We start from the raw sequence: 17,793 nt of genomic DNA, 5'->3' as shown, positions 1-17,793 counted from the left end.
TTTGCAGCTTCTTTGATATATATATATTATTGATTTTTACAGAGAGGAAGGGAGAGGGATAGAGAGTTAGAAACATCGATGAGAGAGAAACATCGACCAGCTGCCTCTTGCACACCTCCTACGGGGGATGTGCCTGCAACCAATGTACATGCCCTTGACCAGAATCAAACCTGGGACCCTTCAGTCCGCAGGCTGACATTCTATCCACTGAGCCAAATCGGTTTCGGCTGCAGCTTCTTTTATGCATCTGAAATTAAGGAGGAAATGTAAATATATGGAGGTGAGAGAACACACAGTAGGTTTGGATTTCAGAATAGTTAGCATAATCCTAAACATTGGAGCCCTTTGCGGACAATACCTTGAGGCCACATACTGATAGACCATCTTGCCTTCTGGGAACATCCACAGAACAATCATTTATCACATGTGTCAAACACAAGGCCCGCGGGCCAAATCCGTCCCGCCAGGCCTTGCAATGTGGCCCGCACCGTGCTGTCATCACTGCACTCCGCTGCGTTTCCATCACAATGACAGTTTATGACTGTTCAGTAAACCATTCGGCCCGCAATTTAGGCTGGATTTTAGATTTTGGCCCCTTCTCTGATTGAGTTCGACACCCCATCTGCTAAAAATCACAGCTAAATTCTCTCAAGCCTTATTTAAGCAATCCCTCTAAAATAATTGTCCTCTCTTCTGAAGATGAATATTCCTCATCTGCCTCTTGCATCATAGATTCTTCCAGACTATCTAGTTAAACTTCCGTGTGTAGGAAACTCCCTGCAGAAGCAATAGGTCATCCGTACTCTCCTTGAATAGCCTCAAGTAATGGAAAACTCAATATTACTTCCTGCAGTAACTGTGTTTTGTAGGAGCGGCTCTGTAGGAATTTTTTCTTGGATGGCTCACAGAGAGCCTCAGAATGTTTGCTTCATGTTGCATGGGTTATTAGACACGCTCACCTCCACAGTAGTTATCATTAACTCTCATTCATTCCATTTTACTTGTCTAACATCCTATTGAATCAGGGAAGTTAAGAAAAGGGGCCATTTACCCCAGCACTTTCTGCAGGCTCTCATACTCCATAGAACCTTGATCTTCAGTCACTAAAAACACAAAATGCAAAAATGATGGCATACGCATGTACTGGTAAGATTATCAAATTTTTATCATCTGTAAAGTATTTTCTGTTAGTCATTTTCAAGCGATCTGCACACTGGTTTTGATATCATTGTCATTTAACTCGTTATGAATAACTGCAAAGGAACAAAAAGAAGGCCACATAGTATAGGCATGCCATTTGTGCAGCTTCGCCAGGAAGCTGCGGTTTCACACACCCCAGATGGCTGAGGGGAAGGGACTGGACAGGGGAAGAACAGACACAGCCCAGGGAAGTCTGGGTGTCTTAGAGAATATACCTGCCTGTCAGTCACCCCTAGGAGCACATCACTGGCTAGAATAGGTGTGGCCACTGCTAGCACAGGAAGATTTGAAATATTTAATCTTCTAAACAAAGGAGCTTGCTCTCTTGCTCTTGCTTTCTGGGCACTCTTGCCTCTTGTGCTCCTTGTTTCTCAGGGTCTCTCACACTCCTGCTCTCTTGGCCAAGTGGTCCACAGCCACGTGGATCCCACACATAATGGACTAATGGACTGCAACTAGCCTGATGCTATATGGACCCAACTCCACCATGGAAGGGAAACTTTGGGTGCTGGCTCTGCCTTTTTTTTTTTTTTTTTTTTTTTTTTTTTTTTAATTTCAGAGAGGAAGAAGGAGAGAGACAGAAACATCAATGATGAGAGAGAATCATTGACCTGCTGTCTCCTGCATGCTCCACACTGGGAATCTTGAGCCCCCAACCCGACCGACCAGGAATTAAACTGTGACCTCCTGTATCATAGGTTGACGCTCAACCACTGAGCCACACCACCCGGCTGGCTCTGCTTTTAGCTCTGCTGAATCTCCAGATGCACATCTTCCAGGACTGGATTAAGAAAAATATACCTGGCACTGACCTGTCATTGGATGCTACACCCAGGAAGGGATCATCAACTTGGCAAGGTGGCTTTTTCTTCAGCTGAGAGCTTAATAAGTTCTATGGGGTTCTAGGCACACCTCAAAATATCCAGTTCACCCTCTTTCACAGGAAAACAAGATGGAAAGAGTTAGGTCAGAGCATTTCTCAGTAGAGAACCAGCAGTTTTTAAATTGCCAAAAAGAACATGTTATTGTCTCTCACTTCCTCCCATTTCAAGCACTGGATATTTATGGAATGATTCATCACTAAAAGCAGCATGAATTTATCTGTGGAATTATTTCTAAATGCCTTAAATGGCGCTTTTGTGGCCTCTTTGTGTTTATAGTTTTGATCAATAGCATAAACTGCCTTCAAATTGGTCATTTAAAAGATTTTGTCAAAAAAAAAAAGAGAGATTTTTGTCATTCATACATGTATTTCTCCCTTAATAATATTTATTTGGAAAGAGGAAGAAGAATTCCTGAGTTTTATGATGATCACACACTATAGCTCTTACTGAGAGGGTTGTAATGAATAATCATTACAATTTCTCCAGAGCAAGGAAATGGCCCCTTTTCCTAACTTCCCTGATTCAATAGGAAGATTAGACAAGTAAAAGATGTGAGATCATATCTTGGCACCTCCAAGTCAGATGGGGAGGGGAGGTCCCTTTAGAGGTACAACCAGCTATAAGATGGGACTGTAGATCAAATGCTAAGTACCACATTTAGAGTCAAACACCCTTAGCCTGAATTCTGCCACTGCTGCTGTTAGCTTCTGATATTGAACATTTCACTGAGTCCCAGTTTGCTTGACTAATAAAAATAGGGGTGGTATTGCCTCCATCAAAAGTGTCATAATAATGGCACAGGAAGATATAACTTCAGGACTCTGTACACACATGAAGTCATCACCCCTGTCATGAAGTCCTTCATCATTTTATTTCTCTGCACTATTTCATAACCAGCACATAGAACTTGAGACATGCCCTAGCTGGGTTTGCTCAGTGGATAGAGCATTGGCCTGCAGACTGAAGGGCCCTGGGTTCAATTCCAGTCAAGAGCACATGCCTGGGTTGCAGGCTCCATCTCTAGTAGGGGGCTTGCAGGAGGCAATCAATCAATGATTCTCTCTCATCATTGATGTTTCTATCTTCCTCTCCCTCTCTCTTCCTCTCTGAAATCAACAGAAATTTTTTTTTTTTAAAAAAAAAGAACTTGAGACAGGCATTTTCTTAAGTCTCTGATTTAGACACATCACAAATGTTGCATATGGTAATAAAAACTACCAAGTACCATGTGTCATGTACTGTGGGAAACATTTTACATGCATTACCTAATTCAATTACTCAAACAACTCTACAAAGTGGATCCTTGTATATTTCCATTTAACAAATGATGAAACTGAAGCTTAAAGGGGTGTGAGACACAATGAGTAAAAGCAAAGCCTTTACAGCCCATCCCTCTGTTCCCTTTCTTGTTATTTGTTTGTTCGTTTTTTGTATTATTCAAAATTTACTGAGCATTTAGTTCTTTTTTAAAAAATTTTATTGAATTTATGGGGGTGACTTTGGTTAATAAAATTACATAGGTTTCAGTTATACATTCTATAATACATCATCTGTATATCATATATTTACCACCTAAAGTCAAGTCTCCTGTCACCATTTATCCCCCCTTCACCCTCTTCTCTCTCTCCTCACCCCCTTTTTCTCTGATAATCAGACTAATGTTGTATCTATGAGTTTTTCCTGGTTTTTGATTGGGTTTTTGGCTTAATTTCTTACCTTTTTCACCCAGACTCATAATCTCCCTCCCCTCTAACAGCTGTCAGTCTGTTTTCTGTATTTATTACTCTGTTTCTATTTTGGTTTTTTATTTTGTTCACTAGATTCTACCTGTAAGTGAGATCATATGGTATTTGTCTTTCTCTGAGTGGCTTATTTCACTTAGCATAATGCTCTCCAGGTCCACCCAAGCTATTGCAAAAGGTAAGATCTCCTTTTTTATGACTCAGTAGTATGCTATTGTGTGAATGTAACACAGTTATTCTATCCACTCATCTACTGACGGGAACTTGGGCTGCTTCCAAAACTTGGTTATTGTAAATAATTCTGCAATGAACACTAAGGGTGCATACATTCTTTCAAATTAGTGTTTTGGGTTTCTTTGGCTATATTCCCAGAGATTGAATTGCTGGGTCATAATGCAGTTCCACTTTTAATTCTTTGTGGTGACTCCATATTGCTTTTCACAGTGGCTGGACAATCTGCATTCCCACCAATAGAACATAAGGGTTCCCTTTTCTGCACATCCTTGCCAACACTCGTTGTTCTGTGACTTATTGATGATAGCCATCCTGACAAGTAGGAGGTGATATCTCATTGTGGTTTTAATTTGCATTTCTCTGGTGATTAGTGGCATTGAGCATCTTTTCACATGTCTATTGGGATCCTGGTCCTGGGCAATGCAAAAAAGGGCAATAAAACAATAACAGGTATAAAAGAAAAGATCTGAGCTTTTGAAAGGAAAAAATGAAACTGTAAATCTTTCATTATTGATCAATAACATGATAGTGTGTGCAGAGAATCCAAAAGATTACAGACTATTGGACTTTAACAAAGTCCTTAAATTCAAAGTCAAAATACAAAAAATCAATTATAATGGTATATGCTGGAGTCAAACAAATAAAATTAAAATTTTAAAATAGCATTTTAAAAAGCATCTATTACTTAAGAATGAATCCTCTGAGTGCTGCGCAATACTAAAAAAAATTAAAAAGATCAGAAGAGATATGTCATATTCATATTTTGGAAGATTCAATGTTGTAAAAATAGCAAATTCTCTAAAATTGACCTATGGCCGAGACCTGTTTGGCTCAATGGATAGAGCATCGGCTTGGGGACTGAAGGGTCCCGGGTTCAATTCCGGTCAAGGGCATGTACCTTGGTTGCGGGCATATCCCCAGTAGGGGGTGTGCGAGAGGCAGCTGATTGATGACTCTCTCTCATCGATGTTTCTACAATAACTCTCTATCTCTCTCCCTTCCTCTCTGTACAAAATCAATAAAATATATTTTAAAAAATAAAATAAATAAATAAAGTTGACCTATGGATTTAAAAAAATACCAATTAGCTGGAAAGTTTTTAAGGAACTTAACAGGCTGATTTAAATATTCAAAGAATCCACTTGATTTGTGACCAATTTAAGACACAATAACTTAGTCGATGTTGCTGGGCCACTGGATATACATACATGAAATATTTGAATCCTAATTCTCTACTTATACCATATGCAAATATAAGTTGCAGATGTATTGTAGATCTAACTGTGGAAGCTAAAACATTAGTGCCTCTAAAATAAATCATAGGAGAATATTTTTATGATCTTTGGATTAAAAAAAGACTTCTTAAACAGAATACAGAAAGCACTAACCATAAGTGTAACAAAATTGATAAATTGTACTATATAAAAATTAAGAATGTCAAGGAGTAAAAAGTAAGGCTCCCTGGTGGAAGAAGTTCCCAGTACATCTTACTGACAAAAGGCTCATATTCCATATCAAGAAAACTTTCAAAGTCAATAAGAAAAAGACAGACAATCCAATAGAAAAACTGGGCAAAAAATTAGAACAAGCACTGTGCAAAAGTGGATATCTGAAGAGTCGATTAACATATCTAAAGGTGCTCAACTTCTTTAGTTGAAACACGAATTAAAACCACTGTGAGACACTACTATCGCCTGCCATTATGGCTAGAAATAAAAATGAATGCGAATACCAAGTATTGGCAATGATGAGAAGCAAGTGGAACAGAAGTCACATAAAACCACTTTGGAAAAACTAGTCAGCAGTTTCCACTCCAAGATGATTACCATATGCCCCAGAAGTTCCACTGTGAGGTAGGTACAAGAAGAAATGTTCCCTACAAGACACTCACAAGAATGCTCATGGTAGCATTGTTAATATTGTGGACTTTTCATACAACAGAATACTATAGAGAACTGAGAATGTACAAAGTATTGTTACATACAACAACAGAGATAAATCTCATAAACTATCTTCAGCTAATAACAAAGTCAGAGGATTCTGAATGATTACATTAATATAAATTTCAGAAGTAGGCAAAACTCCTCAACAGTTTAGAAATCAGGGTGGTGGTTACATTTGGGACTGCTGTGCCTAGAGGTTTATACCAGGGAGGTCTATGATTTCCTGATGATAGTAATAATTAATGTCGTTTTTAAACATTCGTTTAAAATCTTGCTTGGCGTTGACTTGTATTGACATAACCTTCAAACACGTGGTATCTTCAGAACGTGTGAAGTGCAATTAACAAGTTTTGCTTGAAAAAGTTTGTGTTTGGTTTGGTTTTTGTTGCAAAACTAGGGCTAAGAAGATGGCGGATGAAGAGCATATTCGGCACTGCATGCTTTACGAGTTCCAATTAGGAAGAAAAGCAAGTGAGGCTGCAAAAAACATCTGTAGTGTTCTTGGTCAAGATGCAGTTAGCGCCAGAAAATGCCAGCGTTGGTTTGAGAAATTTCACGAGGGAAATTTTTCGTTAGATGACAAGAGTGGTCAAGGCCGTGTGTCCAATTTTGATCAAGAAGCTCTTCAAGCTCTTTTGGTGCAAAATCCTCAAATTACCCAACAAGAGCTTGCGACAACTTTAAATTGTTCACAGAAAACAATTTCCAATCAATTGCATGCACTTGGCAAAGTCCAAAAGTTTGGAAAATGGGTTCCTCATGAGTTGACCGACAACAACCATAATCAAAGAGTCACAATTTGCAGTTCGCTCCTCTCTCGTCAAAACCGTTTGCCGTTTTTAGAGCAAATTGTTACCAGGAGATGAAAAATGGGTGCCTGTATGTTAATTTGAAAAGGCGGCCTCAATGGTTGGACAAAAATGAGGCTCCGCAGCCCACGCCAAAACCTGACTTGCATGCGAAAAAAGTGATGTTGTGTGTTTGGTGGAATTTTAAAGGAATTCTTCATTATGAACTTTTCCCATCTAACCAAACCATTACAAGTGCAGTGTATAGTGCCCAATTGGAAAGGTTAGCCCAGGCTTTAAGAGAAAAAGAACCCGCGCTGATTAATCGGAAGGGCGTAATTCTTCACCACAATAACGCACGACCGCATACTGCAAGAATCACTGCTGAAAAACTGTGCCAGTTGGAATGGGAAGTTCTCCCTCAACCTGCATACTCTCCTGATATTGCCCCTTCCGATTACCATTTGTTTCGTTCTTTGCAAAACTTTCTTCTTGGAAAAAAATTTAATAATGAAGAATGCCTCAAAAATGCATTGACCGAATTTTTTGCATCAAAATCACAAGAATTTTACAACAGAGGGATTAAAATGCTTCCTGAGCATTGGGCACAAGTAGTAGAAAACAACGGCAACTATATTGTTGATTAAATTTTGTTGTATTGTTTAAATAAATTCGATTTTAAAAAGTATTAGAAAACGACATTAATTATTACTAGACCTAATATTTCAGAGTCTGGGTACAACTGCCTTCACTTTGTGGAAATTAACTGAGCTCTGCATTATGGTCTGTGCACTTCTATCTATGTACGCTATACTTTGATAAAACATTTATTTTTTAAAACTCCTGAAACACTCCACAAGACAGAAGCATTCATTTTTCTTTGCCCACTACAAATGAGGAATCTCAAGAACTTCTAGCTCAGATATGAAGCCAACTAAACCATTGCACATTCACAAACAACAGAGGTCCCAGGCTACAATTTTCCTAAGGCTGATTTATTTGCAAGATTCAACTGCCCCATTTATGAGTATTTTTCCCTTTTTTTTTTCCTGGCTTTTCTCTTTTGCCATCCTCTTAAATTTGTGTTTTGTTTGTGCTTTCCTTACATGGCTCTGATGTTGATCAGATCAGACTTTGTTGAACCTCAAAAATTCATTTTCTATTTTTTTATTGCATTGGTAGCCATAACACAATTGCAGAAAGGCAGTTTGCCATCCAAATCTACCAAGAAAATACAAAAATTAGTTATATAGGTGCTACCCATTTGAATTCTTTTAAAAAGATAGCATTGTTTACTCTGACTGCTGCATTCTCGTCTTAAATTCCCATAATGTTCATTGTGTAATTCAGTGTCCTGCAAAAAAAAATAAAATTAAAATAAATAAATAAAAATTATGTATTGCTATTGCAAATTGGAATAATAGATATTTTTTCCTTTATTCTTCACATTTTATTTTCAAGGTCAAAAACAGCATTAATTCAACTTCTACATTTTATTAAATGTTATGTTAATGTTCCAAATTTTCTGTGGCCCAACTCTCATTCTTTCCCCACCTTTGATTAGTCTATTTCATCAGAACCATAGCAACTAAAATTGCCTCAGAACAAAACAAAAACAAAAAAAGAAAGAATTCAAATTTAGTCATTGACTTTCCAAAGGACATGGTGATGAATACATAAAGCAGCCAGGTGGCAAATCATCACTGGTACACAATGAGCAATGCCAATAACCTCCCAGTGGGGGATTTTATTCATTTACTTACTTTTAATCCTTACCCAAGGATATGTTTTCATTGATTTTATAAAGAGAGGAAGGGAGAAGAGAGAAAAAAAAAATATCAATGTGAGTGGGGAAACATGGACTGGCTGGCTACCTTTCACACACTCCCCAACCGGGGACCAAACACAGGCAACTTGAATATGTGCCCTGACCAGGAATCGAACCCATGACCCTTCAATGCACAGAAAGATGCTCCAACTAACTGAGCCACATCAGCCAAGGTCCTATTTGGTTTTTTTACTTTCTCTGTGATTAAGCTACAATAAAGAACAGCACCTAGCAAAAATCTGGCCTAAGAATATTTTTATTATTTTAATTGAGTTATATAGATTTAAGTTTCTATTTATGACAGTTAATATATTGAATATTACCATAAGTGCATATTGTATTTGAATCATCTTCTTTTAAAAATGATGCAATTCTGTGACTAAATTTTCTGTTATACCGAGATTAAAAGAAAACATAAAAATAAAAACTAATATGTCACAACTTACCATTTCATTCAGAAAAATGAAAAAGAATATTTTAATTTGAAATAATCATGAATACTTGGTTTAATTCTCTCCCACTACTAAAAAGTCTTTACCAATAAAAATATGCAAGCTGTATTGTATTGAGAATACAATAAAAGCATTATAAAAACGATAGGTAAATAGAAACATATAATGACATACCAACAATTATTTTATTACTGACAATTGTTTATATTACTAACAATTGACAAAAACGCTCCCAAATATGACTATTCCTTTGGAAATGATGATGGTCCTAAAGTAACATTTTTCTCCCTCTATGGTAGTGATTTCCATGGCAACTCTCCATCTGCTTCCCAATATTTTCATAGGCTTTTAAATTTAAGTTTATATATGTCAGTGTTTCCAAAATTATCTGTGTGTTTGTATAAACCATATGGCTCTTTGACAAAGTTGGTTATGCTAATAATATTAGAGAAATATTTAAATGTCATGTCTGTTTTTGAAGGGGGGAAAATGGTGTAAAATCAAAATGAAGTTGGAACAGGAGGTACCATTTCTCCAAATTTATCCATAATCAATCCTTATGCCAATGACCACAGACTTCTCTTTAGTTTCTAGATCAGAAAGTAATTTAAATTATAAAAAGAAATATTCTATGCAGAATATACTTGAGTTTATCCAGTATTTAAAGGCTATAGGAAATACACAAATTTTTCTATGTAACTTCATATTAATAGCCTTTGTTATATGAATTCGACAAATTTTACTAAGGATCATGCAAAAGGATAAGTAAGGCATCCCTTAAGAAAACAAAACATTAAAAGGCAACGGGGAGTTAGAAGTCTAACAAACTTGGAACTTCTTTTCTCATGACCAAATCTTTATGGTGTTACTAGAGAACTATTTCAGAAAGAATTTGATTCATAAGATGTGTCCTAAGTGTTAAAAATAGAAAAGAAAAAAAAACCTTTCACCTGAGATTTATTCTTCAGTCCTATGTGACAGCAACCTCTGGCCATAAGTTCTTATATAGAGGAAAAACCAATAGAACCCTTAATCTTTAGCCCCTGAAACTTGGGTCCTATGAAAAGCAGGTATATTAATGAATACATTCCCTTAAAAAAAAACACATTAATTTTAAAAAGACCTCTTAAAGGTACAAAATGAATTTCAGATAACATTGTTAAATATATTTGTTTCCTTTTTTTTTTTTTTTTTTTTTTTTTTTTTAGTAGACTGATCTGTCTTGCATATGAAGAAGACATAGGCATATATGCCCCAGGACCTTTAAAAAGAGTCGAGAAGAGCCCTGGCCAGTGTTCTCACTGATTCACTGGTTAGTACTTTGGCCCAGGCATTGAAGGGTTGCAAGTTCAATTCATTTCCTGGTCAAGAGCACATACCTGGGTTGCAGGTTCCCTCCCCACCCTAGTTCCAGGCACTTGTTAGAGGCAACCAGTTGATGTGTTTCTCTCACAACAATGATTCTCTCTCTCTCTCTCTCTCTCTCTCTCTCTCTCTCTCTCTCTCTCTCTCTCTCTCTCTCTCTCTCCCCTCCGCCCTACTTTTCACTCTCTGAAAAGCAATGAAAAAAAAAAATATATCCTCAGGAGAAGCTTAACAACAAAAAATTAAAAAGCTAAGAAGACTTCTCTCTCATAATCTCTTCCACCACTCTAATTTGCCTTGTGCCCCAAATTTTTACTATCTGTTTTCTTTTGTTTCCATCATTGAAATTCCCTGTGGAAATACTCACATCTGATAAAGGCAATCCATTACATCTGGGCTCAGTTCATTTTCATTTCTCCAGCAGAGCAGTGCTCTGAAAAAATGGGACAAGTATGTCTTCAAAGGACAGCATGGTAGCGTGCTGATTCGATCTCTCTCTGGGAAGAACAGACTGGAATGACCAACTTTGGACAAAGACTTTTTTTAAAGTTGAGGAAGGGAAAGGAGTGTCACAAGCATGTAAATTATCTGGTACAGGCCCAAACATGGAAGGACAAAGGCAAGTTTCCCTTATCCCGAGTTTGTTCAGGTTAGGCCTGCCCTGATGCAGCGATACTTGACATTGGAGGTCCTCTCCTGTCATGGCTCAGACAGGGCTTACCTAACAAGATAAGACCTCTCCAGAAAGTCAAGACAGCGGTACCAATCTCTAAGGTAACCAACAGGATTGCAGATGTACAGCAACTCAGAATAGCTATTGCTGTTGCATTTTTTAATATGAAGGAAAAAAAATTAGTGTCTTAGTAATCCTGTCAGTTATCAACTCCTAATCAGTGTCCTATCATCTAAAATAACAGTGACTTCAGATATAACATGCCTTTAACCTCACTGATATGAAAAAGAATATAAAGAATGTGGATGGGGGTAGGGGGAGAAAAAAGAAAAAAGAGAATTAACAAGTTAGCAGTGAAGCCCTAGTGTCTAGATTAAGTCCTCACTTAATGTCATCAATAGGTTCTGCAATGTTGAAGAAAACAGCATATAACAAAACTCATTTTACCTAGGTTACCTGATACAAACAAGAGTTAAGTTCCTGTGGCATCTCATCAGTGTTATAACAAAATGACATTGAAGGAAACAAGGTTATTCAAGGACCTGGTGCTGATAGATCTGTAATATATAAAATATAATGAATAATATAATAGTAGTCCATATTTATTGACTTACTAGAGGCCCGGTGCACAAAATTTGTGCAATGTGGGGGGGAGGGGTGTCCTTCAGCTCAGCCTGCAACCTCTCCAATCTGGGGCCCCTCGAGGGATGTCCAACTGCTGGTTTAGGCCCGATCATGGACTGCTGGCTCCCAATCTCTCACCTACCTGCCTGATTGCTCCTAACTGCTTCTGCCTGCCAGCCTGATCACCCCCTAACTACTTGCCTGCCAGCCTGATCGACCTTAACTGCTCCCCTGCCAGCCTGGTCCCCCCTAACTGCCCTTCCCTTTCAGCCTTGTGGCTACCAACTGCCCTCCCCTGCAGGCCTACTCTCTCCCAACTGCCCTCCTCTGCCAGCCCAGTCACCCCTAACTGCCCTCCCCTACTGATCTGATTGTCCACAACTGCCCTCCCCTGCAGGCCACCACAAGATAGTGTCCTCATGAGAACGGCCATCTTTGACCACATGGGGGAGGCCATCTTGTGTGTTGGAGTTAAGGTCAATTTGCATATTACTCTTTTATTATATAGGATAACTATAAACCAGAACTCTGCTAAATGTTATACATACATTATTTCTTGCATACTCCACGTTGGGCTCCAGTTGTACGTACCTTATGTTGGGCTGTCAGTTGCAAGTATCCCCCCATGTCCCGTATGGTCCAGGGTTTGGGCTCTGGAGGAGGCCGCACACAAATGAAAGAGACTAGACAAGAAAATATTAATTTGGAAATTGGGGGCCAGGCGGAAGCCCAAGAGAAAACTCCACTTTGTTCTGGCCTTGCCATCCTTTTTATTCAGGTCTGGGATACACCCATAGCCCTTAGACAGGCAATTCCAGTAATAGTTCAATGATAGCCCAGCAGCAAGGATTTATATAAGACTAAATGGTGGAAGTTGCTTCAGCTCCCTTTGTCTCAACTAGACAGTGGGTGTATAGGTCTGACCCTTGCCAGAGCCTCAAGATTGACCAGCCTTCCGGGTTCCTTGTCCACACCTCTCTGCTAGTGAAGGCAATGGGCAGCTCCCAATAATTTCTTGCATCTCACAGCAATACTAGGGATTAAGTATACTTATTCTGATTTAACAAATTAAGCAACTGAAGCTCTTAAGATATTAAGTAACCTGATTAACCTCATATCAAAACAATCTGGCCCAGCCAGTGTGGCTAGGTGGTTTAGCACTAACCTATGAACCAGGAAGTCACAGTTCAATTGTGAGCAAGGCAGGCTTGAGCCCCAGGAGGGGGCATGCAGGAGGCGCCAAAGGATGATTCTCTTTCATCATTGATGTTTCTCTCTCTCCCTCTTCTTTCTTCTCCGAAATCAATAAAAAATATATATATTTTTTTAAATATCTGAATTCCTTTATCTAAAATCAGATTGCATTTTTAGTCTGTATTATCCATAGTTTAATGTTTATTTATTATGCTCCTGATCATTCTGTCCCCCAAAGAGGGGGACACATTAGACCAAAGTTGGTGTGTTTCATTTTTTTTCTACAGCATCTTGCACAGAGCTGGGGAAAGCATAAATGTTTACAAAGCCTAGCTTAAAAGTCAGTTAAATTAATTCATAAAAGGCCTTTTATGAGGTGATTATAGCTTTGCATTGAAATACATGTCAGGATCTTTTTTTTTTTTTTTTAAGTGATACCATTACCTAAAAGTGCTGTGAATCTATTATCTGTTTTGCCATTGTGGCCAGGCTGATGATCACAACTGAGTAACTGAGGTCAAGCAAAGTCTGCAAAGTAGGTCCAGCTGCTGCCTCACCTCAGTGTCTGAGGATGTACTGGCAGCACTGCTGGGACCTAAGAAATGTCAAATAACAGCTTTAGAGCAGCATTATTAAATGTCTTTTGAAGCTCATTGTTCAGTCATGTGGGAGTGCAGTAATTAGACTAGAAGGCATTTTTATCAATTTGTCATATTTTAGAATTGTCTAAAACCCATTCGTATCAGCAAGAGGGCTTCAGGTCCTAGATCAAAACGTGGCTGAGAAATCCTTGCTCCGCTATTTACTAGCTGTGTGACTATATTAACTTTATTTTCTTATTTTCTGTTTTCCTGACACTCCAGTACCTAGGGCCTCACTGGAAGAGAAAAGGCTAGCCAATGTAAACAAATCTTTCATATGTAAACTAACCAATCCAGCTACCCCCTCTAGCTGTCTCTTACACTCTAGGAGACAATAAGACTGTGTCCTAATCATCCCTGGAGGAGGTTACCAGAAAACCAGTCCCTGTGACCCACACCCCACTGAAATTTTTCAAACTACCCAATCCTAAATCTGCTTACCCTGCCTCTCCCATTTCTTCCCATAGACCCTACAATAAAGGCTCTTATCCATGCCTTCCTCTGCTCTTTCTGCCTCCACACGTGGCTCTGTGTGATATGAGGAGTCCTCTGTTTCTAGGGAACTATAAGTAAAATCTTCCTTTTCATGATAGTCATTTCCATATCTGCATATATTACCATACCTGATTAAAACAAAGCCCAGGTACATTTTTAAACGGTGACCTTGAGGGAATTTCTAAACCTCCCTATGACTCAAGCTCCTCCTGTTTACAATGAAAGTAATATTACCTGCCTCAAAAAACTGTTATGATATTTAAGTATTAATACATAGAAAACATTGAGACCAGTATTTATTATATAGGGCACATTTAATGGTTGTTAACTATTACTACTGTGATGAATGCTAAGTCATAAAAATAATAGATTCTAACTGAGACCGGTTTGGCTCAATGGATAGAGCGTTGGCTTGGGAACTGAAGGGTCCCGGGTTCGATTCCAGTCAAGGGCATGTACCTTGGTTGCGGGCATATCCCCAGTAGGGGGTGTGCAAGAGGCAGCTGATCAATGACTCTCTCATCGATGTTTCTAACTCTCTATCTCTCTCCCTTCCTCTCTGTACAAAATCAATAAAACTTATTTTTAAAATAATAATAGATTCTAATATTTGCATTTTAAGCCAGTATATTTTGTAAACTCCAGATATTTTTAGTTTTAACATGCAAGGACTTAGCATCACGGTTTTAACTACATATAAAAAATATTGAAATTTTATGGCATCTGAGTAATGTCTAATTTTGTAAAGGAAGAAATTAAACTGAGTGCAAGGTGAATATGATTTTAGTGATTGGCCTTGGACAATGGCCCAAAATCTATAATTCAATGTGGCTTCCTATAGTCTGATCTCTGCAGTTATTCCTGTTAAATAATAAAACTTACTTTGATTCTTTTTTTAATATAATTTTATTGATTTCAGAGAGAGAAAGGGAGAGGGAGAGAGAGAAACATCAATGATGAGAGAGAATCCCTGATCGGCTGCCTCCCGCACGCCCCCTACTGGGGAAAGAGCAACAACTTGGGCATGTGCCCTAACCGGGAATAAAACCACGACTTACTGGTTCATAGGTGATGCTCAACCACTGAGCCACTCCAGCCACGCAAAACTTACTTTGATTATGTGAGGAAAATGCCCTTCCAGTACCACACCCCTCCTTCCCCAAAAAATAAGTTGGTTCATAATGTAAAAGAAGACAAAGTAAACAAATTTTAGAAAAAAAAGATGATTGGAAGCCAGAAAATGTAAGTTGGGGGGGGGGGGGGGGGATGGTAAAATGCTGACTTCAGCTAAAGCCAGAATATATTACGTAAAGTTCACAATATGCTCTATACAAAAACAAGAACAAGCAATTATTCAGACTGTTCCAAGAAGCTTTCCAACTAATATAAAAAAAATTATATATGAGACATTGAAATGTACTACAAATAAAAAGGAATCAACTTGTAAAATAAGGAGATGCACAAAAAAAACAGATGATCCTTGGAATACATGTTATGTGAAAGCCAGATGTTTACTTTTTAAAAAAAAAAAAAGAGTTCAGTGAAGCAATAAAGAACAAAAGAACTAGACTGAACTTCGCTATTAATAAAGGTAGATTTAAAGTGTTAGCAAAGCTTTCCCCCACCCCCCGCCCAGAATATGAAGTAAACTTGAAGAGATACAGCATCAATTGAACATGTTGCTATGGAAGCATTTTCTCCAGTAACAAAGAAAACATTTAACTATACATATTCACAGCAGATACACACATACAAAAAATAAAAAATCATGAAGTGAGAATAATGGTGACCTTGGGGGAATTTCTAGCCTGAAGTCATCACTTGGTTTTAATATCAAATAAAAAGCTAAACAGAATGAAAAATCAACAACTTTTTTGGATCCCTAAGGAAGAGAAGGACTCAGGGCAAACTTCTGTTCCAAGAATGGAGAGAGTCAGAAAATTTCAGGGAATTGCAGCTTACCAGAGCAGAGACTCATGGGAAGAAATACCTGTGGGGGTGGGTGAGGGGTCCAAAAACCAGAACTGTAAATGCAAATTGCTGGAGTCTCAGTGTGGACAAGTCTGAGAGTGAAGAAGTTTAGCACTACTCAATCATAGAGTGGCCCCTCTCCGCAATATTGTGAGATTTACCTCCAGGAGCTCAGCCAGAATCCCACCATAAATATGAGAGGAAAAATCTCTTGCTTCCTGCAGAGGGAGAAGAAGAAGAACCATTTCTTACTACATGAGAGCATTCCTGACCAGGAATTGTACTTGGTGACCTTTTGGTTCACGGGATAACACTCAATTAATTGAGCCCCTCTGACCAAGCAGTTAAACTTTTAATGAATATTAATAGAAAGAGATTGTCTTAAAACAAAACAAAAACTGATACACTTTTAATTGACCAGTTTAAGGTGTGTGTTTTTTCCTCTTACACCAGATGGAGCAAAAGCAATATGAGGTCATTTACCAAAAAAAGTTACCTTTTTGTTTTGGACATCTGTGTATAATTTTAATCCTGTCATATTGAATGAGCTTTCCATGAATCTTGGACACATTCTCATATCCAGAATTGCTAATAATCTTTACTAGTTACAGTTTTTCAATGGAGTAGAGACTTGTGACCGTCAAAGAAATGTCTCAAAGAACTCCATATCAGAAACACATAAAAAGTTTCAAAAGAGAAAAAGTAATGTCAATCATGATTTCAAGAAAGAATCTAATTCAAAATATTTTTTCTCTGGTCTTACATCTTTGTGTTTTATTTTGTGAGGGCCCTGGTTGGTGTGGTTCACCGGTTAGAGTGTCAGCTCATGCACTAAAGGGTTGTGGGTTAGATTTCCCACCAAGAGCATGTATGTACCTGGGTTTCAGGTTCAATTCCCAGCCCAATAGGGGTGATTAGAGGAGGAAACCAATCAAAGTGGTCTGTCACCTCTCTCTCTCTCTCTCTCTCTCTCTCTCTCTCTCTCTCTCTCTCTCTCTCCTCCCCCCCTTCCCTCCCTTCCACTCTCTCTAAAAATCATTGGAGGGAGGAGGGGAGCAGCATGGAAATATCTTCAAATGAGGATTAACAAAACAAACAAAAATTCCATGAGGGAGATTATATTATCTAGTAGTATTTCTAAACTTGATGTATTCCATTAAATGTTGGGATATAGCCTTTTAAATGTTGGGGGGAAATTGCCATATTCCTTATGAGCTTTTTACATTTGAGTCTTCCCCTCCAGGGAACAAAGCCAGCATAGGTATCAGGCCAGGCCTCCCAGTCACAGTGAATTGGAACAATGAAACAATTACTTAACCTGCAAGTTAAAAAATCACTTTAATTTATAATTACCTTAATCTTTCTGTCTGCTAAGGTTCTGTTTTTCAAAGTTCCAAAGAACTATTTTCATGAGCAAGTCCTCAAAAAACAAAGCAAAAAAAACCACTCTGCATCAAGAAGCTAGTACTGCGTTCACAAAAGGAAACACCCAGATAAAAGATTGACAGGAGCCTAAGCCAAGCGAAACCAATATCGCCCCAATTCTGACTCTTGCTGCAGAAAGCTCATGCCATCCAAAGTATGATTTCACATTTCAAAACAAAGCTGTGCATGATTAGGTCCAGGATAAGAAAAGAGATAGAAATAATAGATATATAGCAAGCACAAGATCAAAGCATTCCCAAATCGTTTTCTGCCCCATTTAATTACTTACTCATTCATTTTTTAAGAATACTTATTGATGATGTACCTGATATAA

The sequence above is a fragment of the Pipistrellus kuhlii genome, unplaced genomic scaffold (assembly GCF_014108245.1).
Source record: "Pipistrellus kuhlii isolate mPipKuh1 unplaced genomic scaffold, mPipKuh1.p scaffold_m20_p_3, whole genome shotgun sequence".
NCBI classification, from domain to species: domain Eukaryota; kingdom Metazoa; phylum Chordata; class Mammalia; order Chiroptera; family Vespertilionidae; genus Pipistrellus; species Pipistrellus kuhlii.
The sequence above is the reverse complement of the archived record's forward strand: the minus strand, read 5'-3'. Positions refer to the sequence as shown.